General features: G+C 37.5%; 1 protein-coding gene across 2 annotated transcripts in view; it reads left to right on the top strand.

Moving 5' to 3' along the window:
* The first annotated feature begins 3,004 nt into the window (after positions 1–3,004).
* The window catches only part of peli1b (pellino E3 ubiquitin protein ligase 1b), an 89,567-nt gene continuing 80,262 nt past the window's right edge, over positions 3,005–12,309 (top strand). For both annotated transcript variants that reach the window (XM_061911340.1, XM_061911341.1), the window contains exon 1: positions 3,005–3,313. The gene's annotated coding sequence lies outside the window, so the exon portion shown is untranslated. The remainder of the gene's footprint in view (positions 3,314–12,309) is intronic.

The raw sequence follows: 12,309 nt of genomic DNA, 5'->3' as shown, positions 1-12,309 counted from the left end.
GGCCCGACCTCGGATAAGCGGAAGAAGATGGATGGATGAACATGTTTAATGTACCCTAAGATTTATTTGTTAAAATAAAGCCAATAATGACATTTCTTTTTGTGGTCCCCTTTATTTAGAAAAGTACAGAAAAGTGCCGAAATATTGCACTACAATCTTACAAGTATAATTCAAACAAGCAATAAGGTGCAGATATGAATACATGGGAGCACAAGAGAAGGACGGAAACACTACCCACAGAAAAACACACAAAAAAAACTCCGAATAAGTCAGGGTGTGATGTGACAGGTGGTGAGAGTACACCTACTTTTGAGACAAGAGCTATAGTGATGTATGCTTAATTATGGTCTAAAGTCATATCCAGTGCTTGGGAGAATGAATTTTTACCGTCAATATCGGCCACGGAGTTTTCTTTTTTAATGATTTCTGCTTGTGGTGTGCATAAGGATTTTTTCAATGAAAAAAAATGTGCCTTGGCTCAAAAAAAAGGTTGAAAAACACTGGTGTAGAGGATCTTTGACGAGCAGGTGTTTTGGCCTGAGCTTCTTATTGTATACATTGTATATATTATGTACATTTGTCTATCCATCTATCTATCTATCTATCTATCTATCTATCTATCTATCTATCTATCTATCTATCTATCTATCTATCTATCTATCTATCTATCTATCTATCTATCTATCTATCTATCTATCTATCTATCCATCTATCTATCTATCTATCTATCCATCTATCTATCTATCTATCTATCTATCTATCTATCTATCTATCTATCCATCTATCTATCCATCTATCTATCTATCTATCTATCTATCTATCCATCCATCCATCCATCCATCCATCCATCCATCCATCCATCCATCCATCCATCCATCCATCCATCTATCTATCTATCTATCTATCTATCTATCTATCTATCTATCTATCTATCTATCTATCTATCTATCTATCTATCTATCTATCTTAAAAACCCAATTGTCCTGTCAAAAGGACGTGTTATCAACAAACTGCACTTTTAATAACCGTCCTATCATTTTTTTTTTAAAATCCATCTCTTTTTTCTTTGTATTATTTGTGTATTGTCTTCTGCTTCTGGCGTGTCACACATGATAAAGCAATGTTTTTCAACCACTGTCTGTTTAACTATTGTCTGGTGTGCCGTGGGAAATTATGCAACTCCACCTACAGTGGGGCGAAAAAGTATTTAGTCAGCCAAGTTCTCCCACTTAAAATGATGACAGAGGTCTGTAATTTTCATCATAGGTACACTTCAACTGTGAGAGACAGAATGTGAAAAAAAAATCCATGAATTCACATTGTAGGAATTTTAAAGAATCTATTTGTAAATTATGGTGAAAAATAAGTATTTGGTCAACCATTCAAAGTTCTCACTGATGGAAGGAGGTTTTGGCTCAAAATCTCACAATACATGTCCCCATTCATTCTTTCCTTAACACGGATCAATCGTCCTGTCCCCTTAGCAGAAAAACAGCCCCAAAGCATGATGTTTCCACCCCCATGCTTCACAGTAGTTATGGTGTTCTTGGTATGCAACTCAGTATTATTCTTCCTCCAAACACAACGAATTGAGTTTATACCAAAAAGTTCTATTTGGGTTTCATCTGACCACATGACATTCTCCCAATCCTCTGCTGTATCATCCAAGTATCCATTTTGGTATAAACTCAACTCGTCGTCTTTGGAGGAAGAAGAATACTGAGTTGCATCTCAAGAACACCACACCTACTGTGAAGCATGGGGGTGGAAACATCATGCTTTGGGGCTGTTTTTCTGCTAAGGGGACAGAACGATTGATCCGTGTTAAGGAAAGAATGAATGGGGCCATGTCTCATAAGATTTTGAGCATATATATACATATATATATATATATATATATATATGGTTCTCGCCCGGAAAAGGGTGGAGTGCCATCTCCGGGTTGGGGAGGAGACCCTGACCCCAAGTGGAGGAGTTCAAGTACCTAGGAGTCTTGTTCACGAGTGAGGGAAGAGTGGATCGTGAGATCGACAGGCGGATCGGTGCGGCGTCTTCAGTAATGCGGACGTTGTACCGATCCGTTGTGGTGAAGAAGGTGCTGAGCCGGAAGGCAAAGCTCTCAATTTACCGGTCGATCTACGTTCCCATCCTCACCTATGGTCATGAGCTTTGGGTCATGACCGAAAGGATAAGATCATGGATACAAGCGGCCGAAATGAGTTTCCTCCGCCGTGTGGCGGGACTCTCTCTTAGAGATAGGGTGAGAAGCTCTGTCATCCTGGAGGAGCTCAAAGTAAAGCCGCTGCTCCTTCACATCGAGAGGAGCCAGATGAGGTGGTTCGGGCATCTGGTCAGGATGCCACCCGATCGCCTCCCTAGGGAGGTGTTTTGGGCAGGTCCAACCGGTAGGAGGCCACGAGGAAGACCCAGGACACGTTGGGAAGACTATGTCTCCCTGCTGGCCTGGGAACGCCTCGGGATCCCCCGGGAAGAGCTGGACGAAGTGACTGGGGAGAGGGAAGTCTGGGTTTCCCTACTTAGGCTGTTGCCCCCGCGACCCGACCTCGGATAAGCGGAAGAAGATGGATGGATATATATATATATATATATATGACATATTTGACTTCGTGAATTGTAGCTGTAAATGTACTCCTCGCCTCTTAAACGAGCCCCCAACCCACCCCCCACCCCCCAAGTGTGGCAAGTATGATGTACAGCGAGCATTGATCTACACACAGGAAACAACAACCAACTCAAAATAAGGCACGACAACATGGTGGGGTTTCATTTTTTTTTAACCTTTTCTGCTGGTGGTGTACCTCTGTTTTTTTTTTTTTTTTGATGAAAAAAATGTGCCTTGGCTAAAAAAAAGTTGAAAACACTGTGATAAACTCTTGAAACAAGTACTGCTAGCGCCCCGAGTGGCGGTCTGGGCGAACTACACTCCGCCCAGCCTGCATGCGCCTACGTGGGTGACGTCATGACGTCCCTCCGCGCTCGTCCCCGCCCTCTCGGCGGTGTCGCGGACGAGCATGGGGTCAGTGTGTGTTTACGTTGGAGGGGCTCACAACAAAGGACACCGTGGAGACGCGCTGTCACTCAGCGGAGTGCATTTATCCCTCACAACTCATCCTCAAGCTGGTTTTCTCCTTCCATTTTTTGCGGCTTGTTGTAGTTTTTATTTTTTTAAATTTTTTTCATGTGTTCGTCAAGCGGGATAAAATTTATATCTTTTTGTTGCCGGTCAGCTAGCTCGCTAGCAAGTTGGCGAAGCCGCCGAGCTAGCAGGGAATAAAGCGTCGCTGGATTCACGGTGAGTCTATATATTCCTTCACACATTTATTTGCGGCGTAACCCAAGTCATGGCCGGGCTGCTGTGCCCCGAGCTGGTCCCGGCTAGGAAGTTATGACCGGGGCTATCCTTTGTTGCACCTGTTTGGACTCTTCTTCTTCTTTTCTCCTCCCGCGCATGCGCGAAAGGGTCCCACGGTTTTGCAGGTATTACTTTCCATCACCTCCTGCTGCCTGCATGGTGACCTGTCAGCAGGCCAGGCTGGAGAGCCGCAGAGGGAACATTGCCTGATAAGGAAGGAAGGAAGGAAGGCAGCAAGCAAGCAGTGTGCAGTCTGACAAGCTTGATTGCCACTTAATGACTTCCCTAAGCCTCCTTCTGTCTCTGGGCGCCCTTCCTCCTGCCTGTCCCATTTGGAGAGGCTTGATTTGATCAGTTTTCTGCGAGATAGTCATCACACTCGCCTTGTGGGAGAATGTAAACTCCATCTGCTGCTTCTTTAGCAGGACAGACGCCTTAGGCTCCATTGCATGTCTGCATGTCAGCGTGAGGACAAATCAGGACATTTTGCATTGATTGTTACATGTATGTTACCCGCCTGACACAACGGGCACGCATACAAAGCTACGTAGTAGTAGGGCTGCAACAATGAATCTATTAGTCCCATTTATGAAAGAGCTCTAAGTGATATTCTGTTGCATTGAATAATTATTTGAAGGGATGTAACGTGGAGTGAAATGACTGCCAAAACTCCACAATAATAATTTATTTCAATTAAAAAAAATATTCTCAGGTAAAATATTTTCAAAGTACAAAAATATTTTCTGCAAGTAAAGAACTATTTTCCACAAGTAAAAAACTATTTTCCGCAAGTAAAAAACTATTTTCCGCAAGTAAAAAAACAATATTCCGCAAGCATAAAACAATTTTCCGCATGTACGAAACTTTTTCCCGCAACTAAAAAACTGCTTTCTGCAAGTAAACTACTTTCCAGCAAGTAAAAAACTACTTTCCGCAAGTAAAAAACTACTTTCCGCAAGTAAAAAACTACTTTCCGTAAGTAAAAAAATAATTTTCTAAAAGTAAGAAAACCAAAATATTTTGCATGTAAAAAAAAACAAAACATTTTCTGCAAGTAAAAAACTATTGGCAGGTATAAGTACAATTTTCTGCAATTAAAAAATATAATTCGCAAGTATAAAAACTATTTTCGACAAGTAAAAGACTATTTTCCGCAAGTAAAAAACAATATTCCGCAAGTAAAAAACAAAATTCCGCAAGTAAAAAACAATTTTCCGCAAGTATAAAGCAATTTTCCGCAAATATAAAGCAATTTTCCGCAAGTATAAAGCAATTTTCCGCAAGTATAAAGTAATTTTCCGTAAATAAAAAACTTTCCGCAAGTAAACTACAACTTTCCGCAAGTAAAAAACTACATTTCGCAGGTAAAAAAAATGATTTTCTAAAAGCAAACATTTTTTTTCCCAAAAGTAAAAAAACTAACATTTTCTGCATGTAAAGAAAAACTATTTTCTGCAAGTAAAAAAACTATTCTCTGCAAGTAAAAAACTATTGGCAGGTATTAATACAGTTTTATGCAATAAAAAAATATAATTCGCAGGTAAAAAAAACCATTTTCTACAAGTAAAAAACTAGTTTCCGCAAATCTAAAACAATTTTCCGCAACTAGAATACGGCTTTCCGCAAGTAGACTACTTTCCGGGAGTAAAAAACTACTTTCCACAAGTAAAAAACTACTTTACGGAAGTAAAAACCTACTTTCCGGAAGTAAAAAACTACTTTCCGCAAGTAAAAAATAATTTTCTAAAAGTAAAAAAACAATTATCTGCAAGTAAAAAAACAAACATTTTCTGCAAGTAAAAAAAGCTATTTTCTGCAAGTAAAAAAATATTGGCAGGTATAAATAACATTTTCTGTAATTAAAAAATATAATTCGCGAGGATAAAAACTATTTCCCACAAGTAAAAAACCATTTTCCGCAAGTAAAAAACAATTTACCGCATGTAAAAAACGGCTTTCCGCAAGTAAACTACTGTCCGCAAGTAAACTACTGTCCGCAAGTAAACTACTGTCCGCAAGTAAACTACTTTCCGCAAGTAAAAGTCGACTTTCCTCAAGTAAAAAACTACTTTCCGCCAGTAAAAAAATTATTTTCTAAAAGTAAAAAAATATTTTTCTAAAAGTAAAAAAATTATTTTCTACAAGTTAAAAAACAAACATTTTCTGCATGTAAAACAAACATTTTCCGCAAGTAAAAAACTATTTTTTGCAAGTAAAAAACTATTGGCAGGTATACATACAATTTTCTGCAATTAAAAAAAATATAATTCGCAAGTATAAAAACAAGCTTCTGCAATTGAAAAACAATTTCCAAGTAAAAAATTTTTTTATCTATAAGAAAGAAAATTGATTAAAAAGTTAAAGAAAAATTAAGAAAAATTCTGCAAGTAAAATTATTTTTTTTTCTGCCAGGAGAAAATGGAATCATAAGTAAAAACTATTCTTGTTAAAAAAAACAAAAAAAAACAGATTCGCAAGTAAAAAACAAACATGTTTGCAAGTAAAAAAAAAAAGTAAAAAACCCAACAATCTTTTACAAGTAAAAAATCTATTAGAGTAATAAAAAAAACACTATTTTCTGGCAGTAAAAAATTGATTCACAAGAAAAAACTTTTTTTGGCAAGTAAAAAAATGTAGAAAAAAAAATATGTAAAATAAAAATAAAACGTTGCAAGGGTAAAAAAAAAACTATTTTCTGTCAGTAAAAATGTATTCACAAGTAAAAAATAATCAATGTCTTCAATTTGCGAGTATAAAACAGTTTTCTTCAATTTAAAAAACGATTCACAAATTAAAAAAAAACATTTTTGGCAAGTAAAAAAAAATATTTGCAAGTATAAAAAACAATTTTCTGCAATTTAAAAAATGTATTTGCTTGTAAAAAAAAACAATTGGCATGTAAAAAAACATTTAAAAAAAATTTAAGTACAAAATTGGGTGGTGTGGCTGTCTTGTTAGAGTGGCCGAGCCAGCAACTTGAGGTTAGATTCCCGTTTTCATCATCCGAGTCGCAACCGTTTTGTCCCTGGACAAAATACACTTTACCCACCTGCTCCCAGTGCCACCCAGGCTGCTTTAAATGTCGCTTAAATGTAGATAATGGGTTTCACAATGTAAAGCACTTTGTGTCACTAGAAGAAACGTGCTATATAAATATAATTCATTTTTACTTGCAGAAAATTCTTCTTTTTACTTGCGAATCGTTGGGTGTAAGTTCAAACATTTTTGTGTGTTTGTATAGTTTTTTTTGTGTGTTTGTATAGGTTTGGCAGTCATTTCGCTCCATAATGTAATGATATAAACATTTCCTAACAAGGTTTTTGTGATCAAAATAAGTGCGGTTATCATTATTATCGTGGTATATTTATATGTGCTCAAAAAGTACTTATATAAACATATCTTTTAACCATTTTATTTTATTTATTAAGTTAAAAAAAATAAATAGACACAAATCTTGGCGGGGGAAACACTTTTTCTGGCTTCAAAAGAGCCATATTAATGTGTCTTGTTTTCATGTTAGAATTTAAGCTGGTCGGGCCATAATTTTTTCAAAGTTTGGTTATCAATAATGGTTTTTGGATGATTTTAATAAAATACGTTATCATTTTGGTGCGACGCCAAGTGGTGACCCACTTCATTCTTTCTGTTTCCAGGTTTTTTTGGTGGTCTCAAACTAATTTCCTAAAGTTCTATTCTATTTTTATTGCTGTTAATCGTTGCATCTCTACTCGTTTGATGAGTGTACCTAATAAAAGATGATCAAATCTGGACCGCATTGAGTTTTGGCGAATATAGTTTCCGTACAGCCGTTGCAATAGAGCACACGTGAAAGCGGTGGTATCGTGATGCGGTGGCGACCGATGAAGCGTTTTGATATTTTAAATTTTTAATAATGTACACATATTAAAAGTGCAATTTCAACATTGATGATGTGCATTTATTGAGAAAAAATGAATAAAGAAAAATATATTTTGCCTAAAATATGCATTGAGGATAAAAGGTGTGTTTTATCCGATTAATCATCCAAACGAATCGATTGATTGTTCGATTACTCAAATAATCAATAGCTGCAGCCCCAATGTGCATAACAGTACATCAAGGTTTACAAGAAAATAAGTAGTACCGGTAGTTCTCCATGTCACGACAGTTACTCAGTTTATTCACTTCCTGTGTACATTGTGTACCAGTTTACCTTTTTTAAGAGTAAAAGGATACATTTCTACACATATCAATCAATAAAGTAGTGAATTTGACAAAAACATCAGTTAGTAATATACAATGAAAGTACAAATGTATAATATTATTGTATGTGAATAGGGACGATGCAGTTCAACATAGTTCCAAAAATAATCAATGCGATTTATATGCTGTTTAAAAGTAAATTACAGCTATTGCTAATTTCCAATAATTGTCTAAAACTGGGCTGTGGAATAAATAACATACTCATACACACCATACAGTCAATCAATATATTAAAATAACACAGTGAAATAAAATACAAGGTAACACTTTAAAGAACTAAGGACAACTAGGGTTAATATTCACAGCTTTGTTTTCCATTTATGATAACGATACCTGAATTAAATCATCTTTATGAGCAATACCTTTGTTGAAGGGGTGGAACGGTACGTGTATTTGTATTGAACCGTTTCGGTATGGGGGTTTCGGTTCGGTTCGGAGGTGTACCGGACGACACGGACATATTAAGTAGCGCACCGCATGTTGTGTAAACAATGCACACCGAGGCACCATGAATTGATTTACGTGGACCCCGACTTAAACAAGTTGAAAAACTTACTCGGGTGTTAACCATTTAGTGGTCAATTGTAGGGAATATGTACTGTACTGTGCAATCTACTAATAAAAGTTTCAATCAATCAAAAAACAACACACGGCATGCTAGAAACGACTAGGCTATGATAGACTGACCACACCTTCTCTTTTCACAGGATATGTCTTCTTTGCAGAGCTGTCCAGGTGGAGTTTCTTAAATGCCTCAAATGTCCGGCATTTTAAGTTAGGGTTGCGTGTATTTTCAATGTACGTTCAGAGTTTAGAAGGGCTTAAAAACAAAACAAAAAATTGTGTGCGCAGCAACAGTCGTGAGGGAGGGGCAGAGACAGCTAGAGCGAGAGAGTTATGATAAACGCGCATGCGTCGCCAGGCTCTGCTTTTTACCCATAGATTTATCAGATTTGATTTTTTATTATCTATAGCAGGGGTGTCAAAAGTGTGCCCCGGAGGCCATTTGCGGCCCACAGCTAATGTTTTAAAGGCTGTCACGCCAAATTTCTTCTTCCTACAAAAACCTTCCCCCCCATTTACTTCCGGGGTCATGATTGATACAGACGTTTTGTTAACGCTATATTATGAAAATATAACTATATTTTATAAAAATCCAGACATTATGTTAACGCTATATTATAAAAAAAAAAAAAAAAAAAAATTAAAACATTTTACAAACACAAGCTATGGGATGACGTAAGAGGAAACGTGACGAAACGTGACCCCGGAAGTAAATGCGTCATCCCATAGCTTGTGTTTGTAAATAGTTTTTTTAATTTTATTTTTTATTTTTTATAATATAGCTTTAACAAAACGTCTGTATTTTTATAATATACTGTAGCGTTATATTTTTATAATATAGCTTTAACAAAACATCTGTATTTTTATTATATACTGAAGCGTTATATTTTTTATAATATAGCGTTAACAAAATGTCTGTATTAATCATGACCCCGGAAGTAAATAGGAGGGGGGTTTGTAGGGGGGAAGAAATTTGGCGTGACAAGGCTCATGGCATTTTCTAAAAATACTATTAAAATAAAATCATAAACAAAAGTTAAATAAGAAAGCTTAAAGGCTAAATGTAATTTAGAAAAAGTTGCAACGTTGACGAATAAAACAAAGCTGTTTTTTTTTTCTTTCAAACTGTCATTGCTCAAAACATAATATTGATTCAAAATCAATGTTATTATGAATTATTGACCTATCCAAATTTCCGATTACTTCACATCAAATATTCCACTAAGAAAAATATTTTTGGTGGAAGATTTAGCAAATTTGTTAAATAGATAACCAAAACATTTATCCATCCATTTTCTCCCGCTTATTCCCTTTTGGGGTTGCGGGGGGCGCTGGCGCCTATCTCAGCTACAATCGGGCGGAAGGCGGGGTACACCCTGGACAAGTCGCCACCTCATCGCAGGGCCAACACAGATAGACAGACAACATTCACACTCACATTCACGCACTAGGGCCAATTTAGTGTTGCCAATCAACCTATCCCCAGGTGCATGTCTTTGGAAGTGGGAGGAAGCCGGAGTACCCGGAGGGAACCCACGCATTCACGGGGAGAACAATCAAACTCCACACAGAAAGATCCCGAGCCTGGATTTGAACCCAGGACTGCAGGAACTTCGTATTGTGAGGCAGACGCACTAACCCCTCTGCCACCCTGAAGCCCCCAAAACATTTATATTTTGTTGTTTTCTTATTCTACCGTAAATGAACCGAACCGTGACCTCTAAACCGAGGTACGTACTGAACCGAAATTTTTGTGTACCGTTACACCCTTACTTTGTTGTGTTCCTTCTTCTGGAATCAAACACGAGTATGTTTTCTATTCATGGCAAACTTGGTAACCGACAACAAAGATGACTATTTGTGGACAAATGAGGAGTTACAACCTTATATTTTTGAAGCTGAATATACTGCTGCTTATAGAAGCGAGCAAGAAGAAAGAGTGAGCCGTTGGAGCAGATGGAAGCCGGGGGAAGGGAGATGAAAGCGATTTTAATTCTATAAATATGGAACTTGGAGCCAAACTATTAGAATGGTGGCCAGTAGTTAAAAAATGTGGGAAAATAGCATTAAAACTGACTGTACATCTTATTAGGTACATTTGCAGCACAAAAAAATAACCTTTCGAACTTGGTTAAAGCTGACTTTTATGTATTGAATCTCATCAGACTGTGCCAACATTGCTAATAATTCATAACTGAGCTGTGACAAATAGATCTGGAGTGTTTTATGTTGCCTTGTCAGCGACGGTGGCACAAACCAAAAGACTTGCGTCAGTATCCCGCCGTGCAACTTAGATTTGTCTCAATCAGCATAAATCTGCGGATGACAACACCGACTTACTCTCGGCAGAATGCTAACTGTTAGTCTCCCGATGCTCTAAAAAATGCTGATGCGTCCTTTTGACAGAGTGTCCTGCTGTGCCGATTTACAAGAGACAAGGTTGGGGAACAAAAAACGTCCTTATCTCTGTCTGCCGTTCTGCTCCCGAGTTCGCCGTCTCGATTTCAGCGAGGAAACTGGAGCTGATGGTGTCAGAGGGGAGCGCGGGGATACTCTGATGTCTTAATGGAAGCTCTGCCTTCGCTAGGACACACACACACACACACACACACACACACACACACACACACACACACACACACACACACACACACACACACACACACACACTCAAAACGTACAAAGGCCTCCTGGCCTCAGTGGGATGCTGTTTGTCTTTGGTCCACGAATGGATGACTGAATGAATGGATGCTTGGGCTAGAATAGTGAATACAGTTCAAGTTGGTGCACAAAATACAGTTTGTCCTCCTTTGAGTGTGTTTGACCTGCCAAAGGGTGCGTTCTCATGAGCGCCTCCGGGCCTGTTTTTAAGAGGATTTATCCAGCAAGAATGTAATGCCTCATATTTTTAGTAGTCTACTTTGCAATTTTTTTCGGGTATGACAGTGTGAGCCACAGTGAACGTTTAGTACGAGGGACGCGACGATTTATGAAAAAGAAATGTGAACCATTCTGTTACTACACTTTGAACCTACGCTTAAAGGACGGAGCGGATAATTTATGATTTTTTTTTTGTGCTGGCGGCTGTAAAAAAAATAACTTATAAAAACAAGCAAAAACACCAAGAGGGTGTGTTATTGTTTGTGCTTATAGGCGCCATCTTTTGTACGAGTTTGCTCACTGCATGTGCTGCAGTGTCCTTCCATTTACCAGAAGTTCTTTTTTCCCCCCTTTCAAACAAAGTCCCGTTCAGTTTTTCAGCCATCCATAGCGTTTTTACTCGTATGGATTCCTCCTTCATCACTCAAAGCAACGTTTGTAAGTTTTACAATATAACTAAAAGTGTTCATACTTCATAAGCCGTCACATGTATGGTGTCTGTAGGAGTGTTTTCATGCATATATGTACGCGCTAGGGCTGGCCTTTTTTTAATATCTCAATATTTTTAGGTCATATCGCGATACACAATATATATCTCGATATTTTGCCTTAGCCTTGAATGAACACTTGATGCATATAGTCAGAGCAGTATGATGATTCTATGTGTCTACATTAAAACATTCTTGTTCATACTGCATTAATACATGCTCATTTTAAACTTTCATGCAGAGAGGGAATTTACAACTACATTAATTGATCAAAACTGTATTTATTGAACAGTTCTTAAGCAGTGGCACAAACATTCATGTTTTTTCCAAAACAGTGCAATATTTTCAGAAACATTTTAAAACAAGCTATTAGTGCACTTTTGTGCATGATGTCACTATGTTGACATATCAAAACAACACTAAATTAATGTGCATTTTTTGTACAGAACATCACTACAATAGTTTAAAACAAATAAAATTGCTTCGAGGTGGGTTAGCTCAACCAAACTTATTCCTTACATCAGGTGCACCGGGTTATTAGGCGGTGTCGGGTTTTGAGAAGAAAAAAAAAAAGATTTGATGATCGCCTTATAGTCCGGAAAATACGGTAATCAAATAGACTCGATTAATTCTTCACATTTTAGCTATCTAATAGATTTTATATTTGTTATTTTATGTTATAAGTGCCGTGGTGTGTGATTGACGTTTGTTATTGTGCTTTTGTGCCTGAATTTCCGGGGAAATAAAAAAAGTTATTGGACT

The sequence above is a fragment of the Nerophis ophidion genome, linkage group LG09 (assembly GCF_033978795.1).
Source record: "Nerophis ophidion isolate RoL-2023_Sa linkage group LG09, RoL_Noph_v1.0, whole genome shotgun sequence".
Lineage (NCBI taxonomy): Eukaryota > Metazoa > Chordata > Actinopteri > Syngnathiformes > Syngnathidae > Nerophis > Nerophis ophidion.
This window is presented reverse-complemented; position numbering and strand designations above follow the sequence as displayed.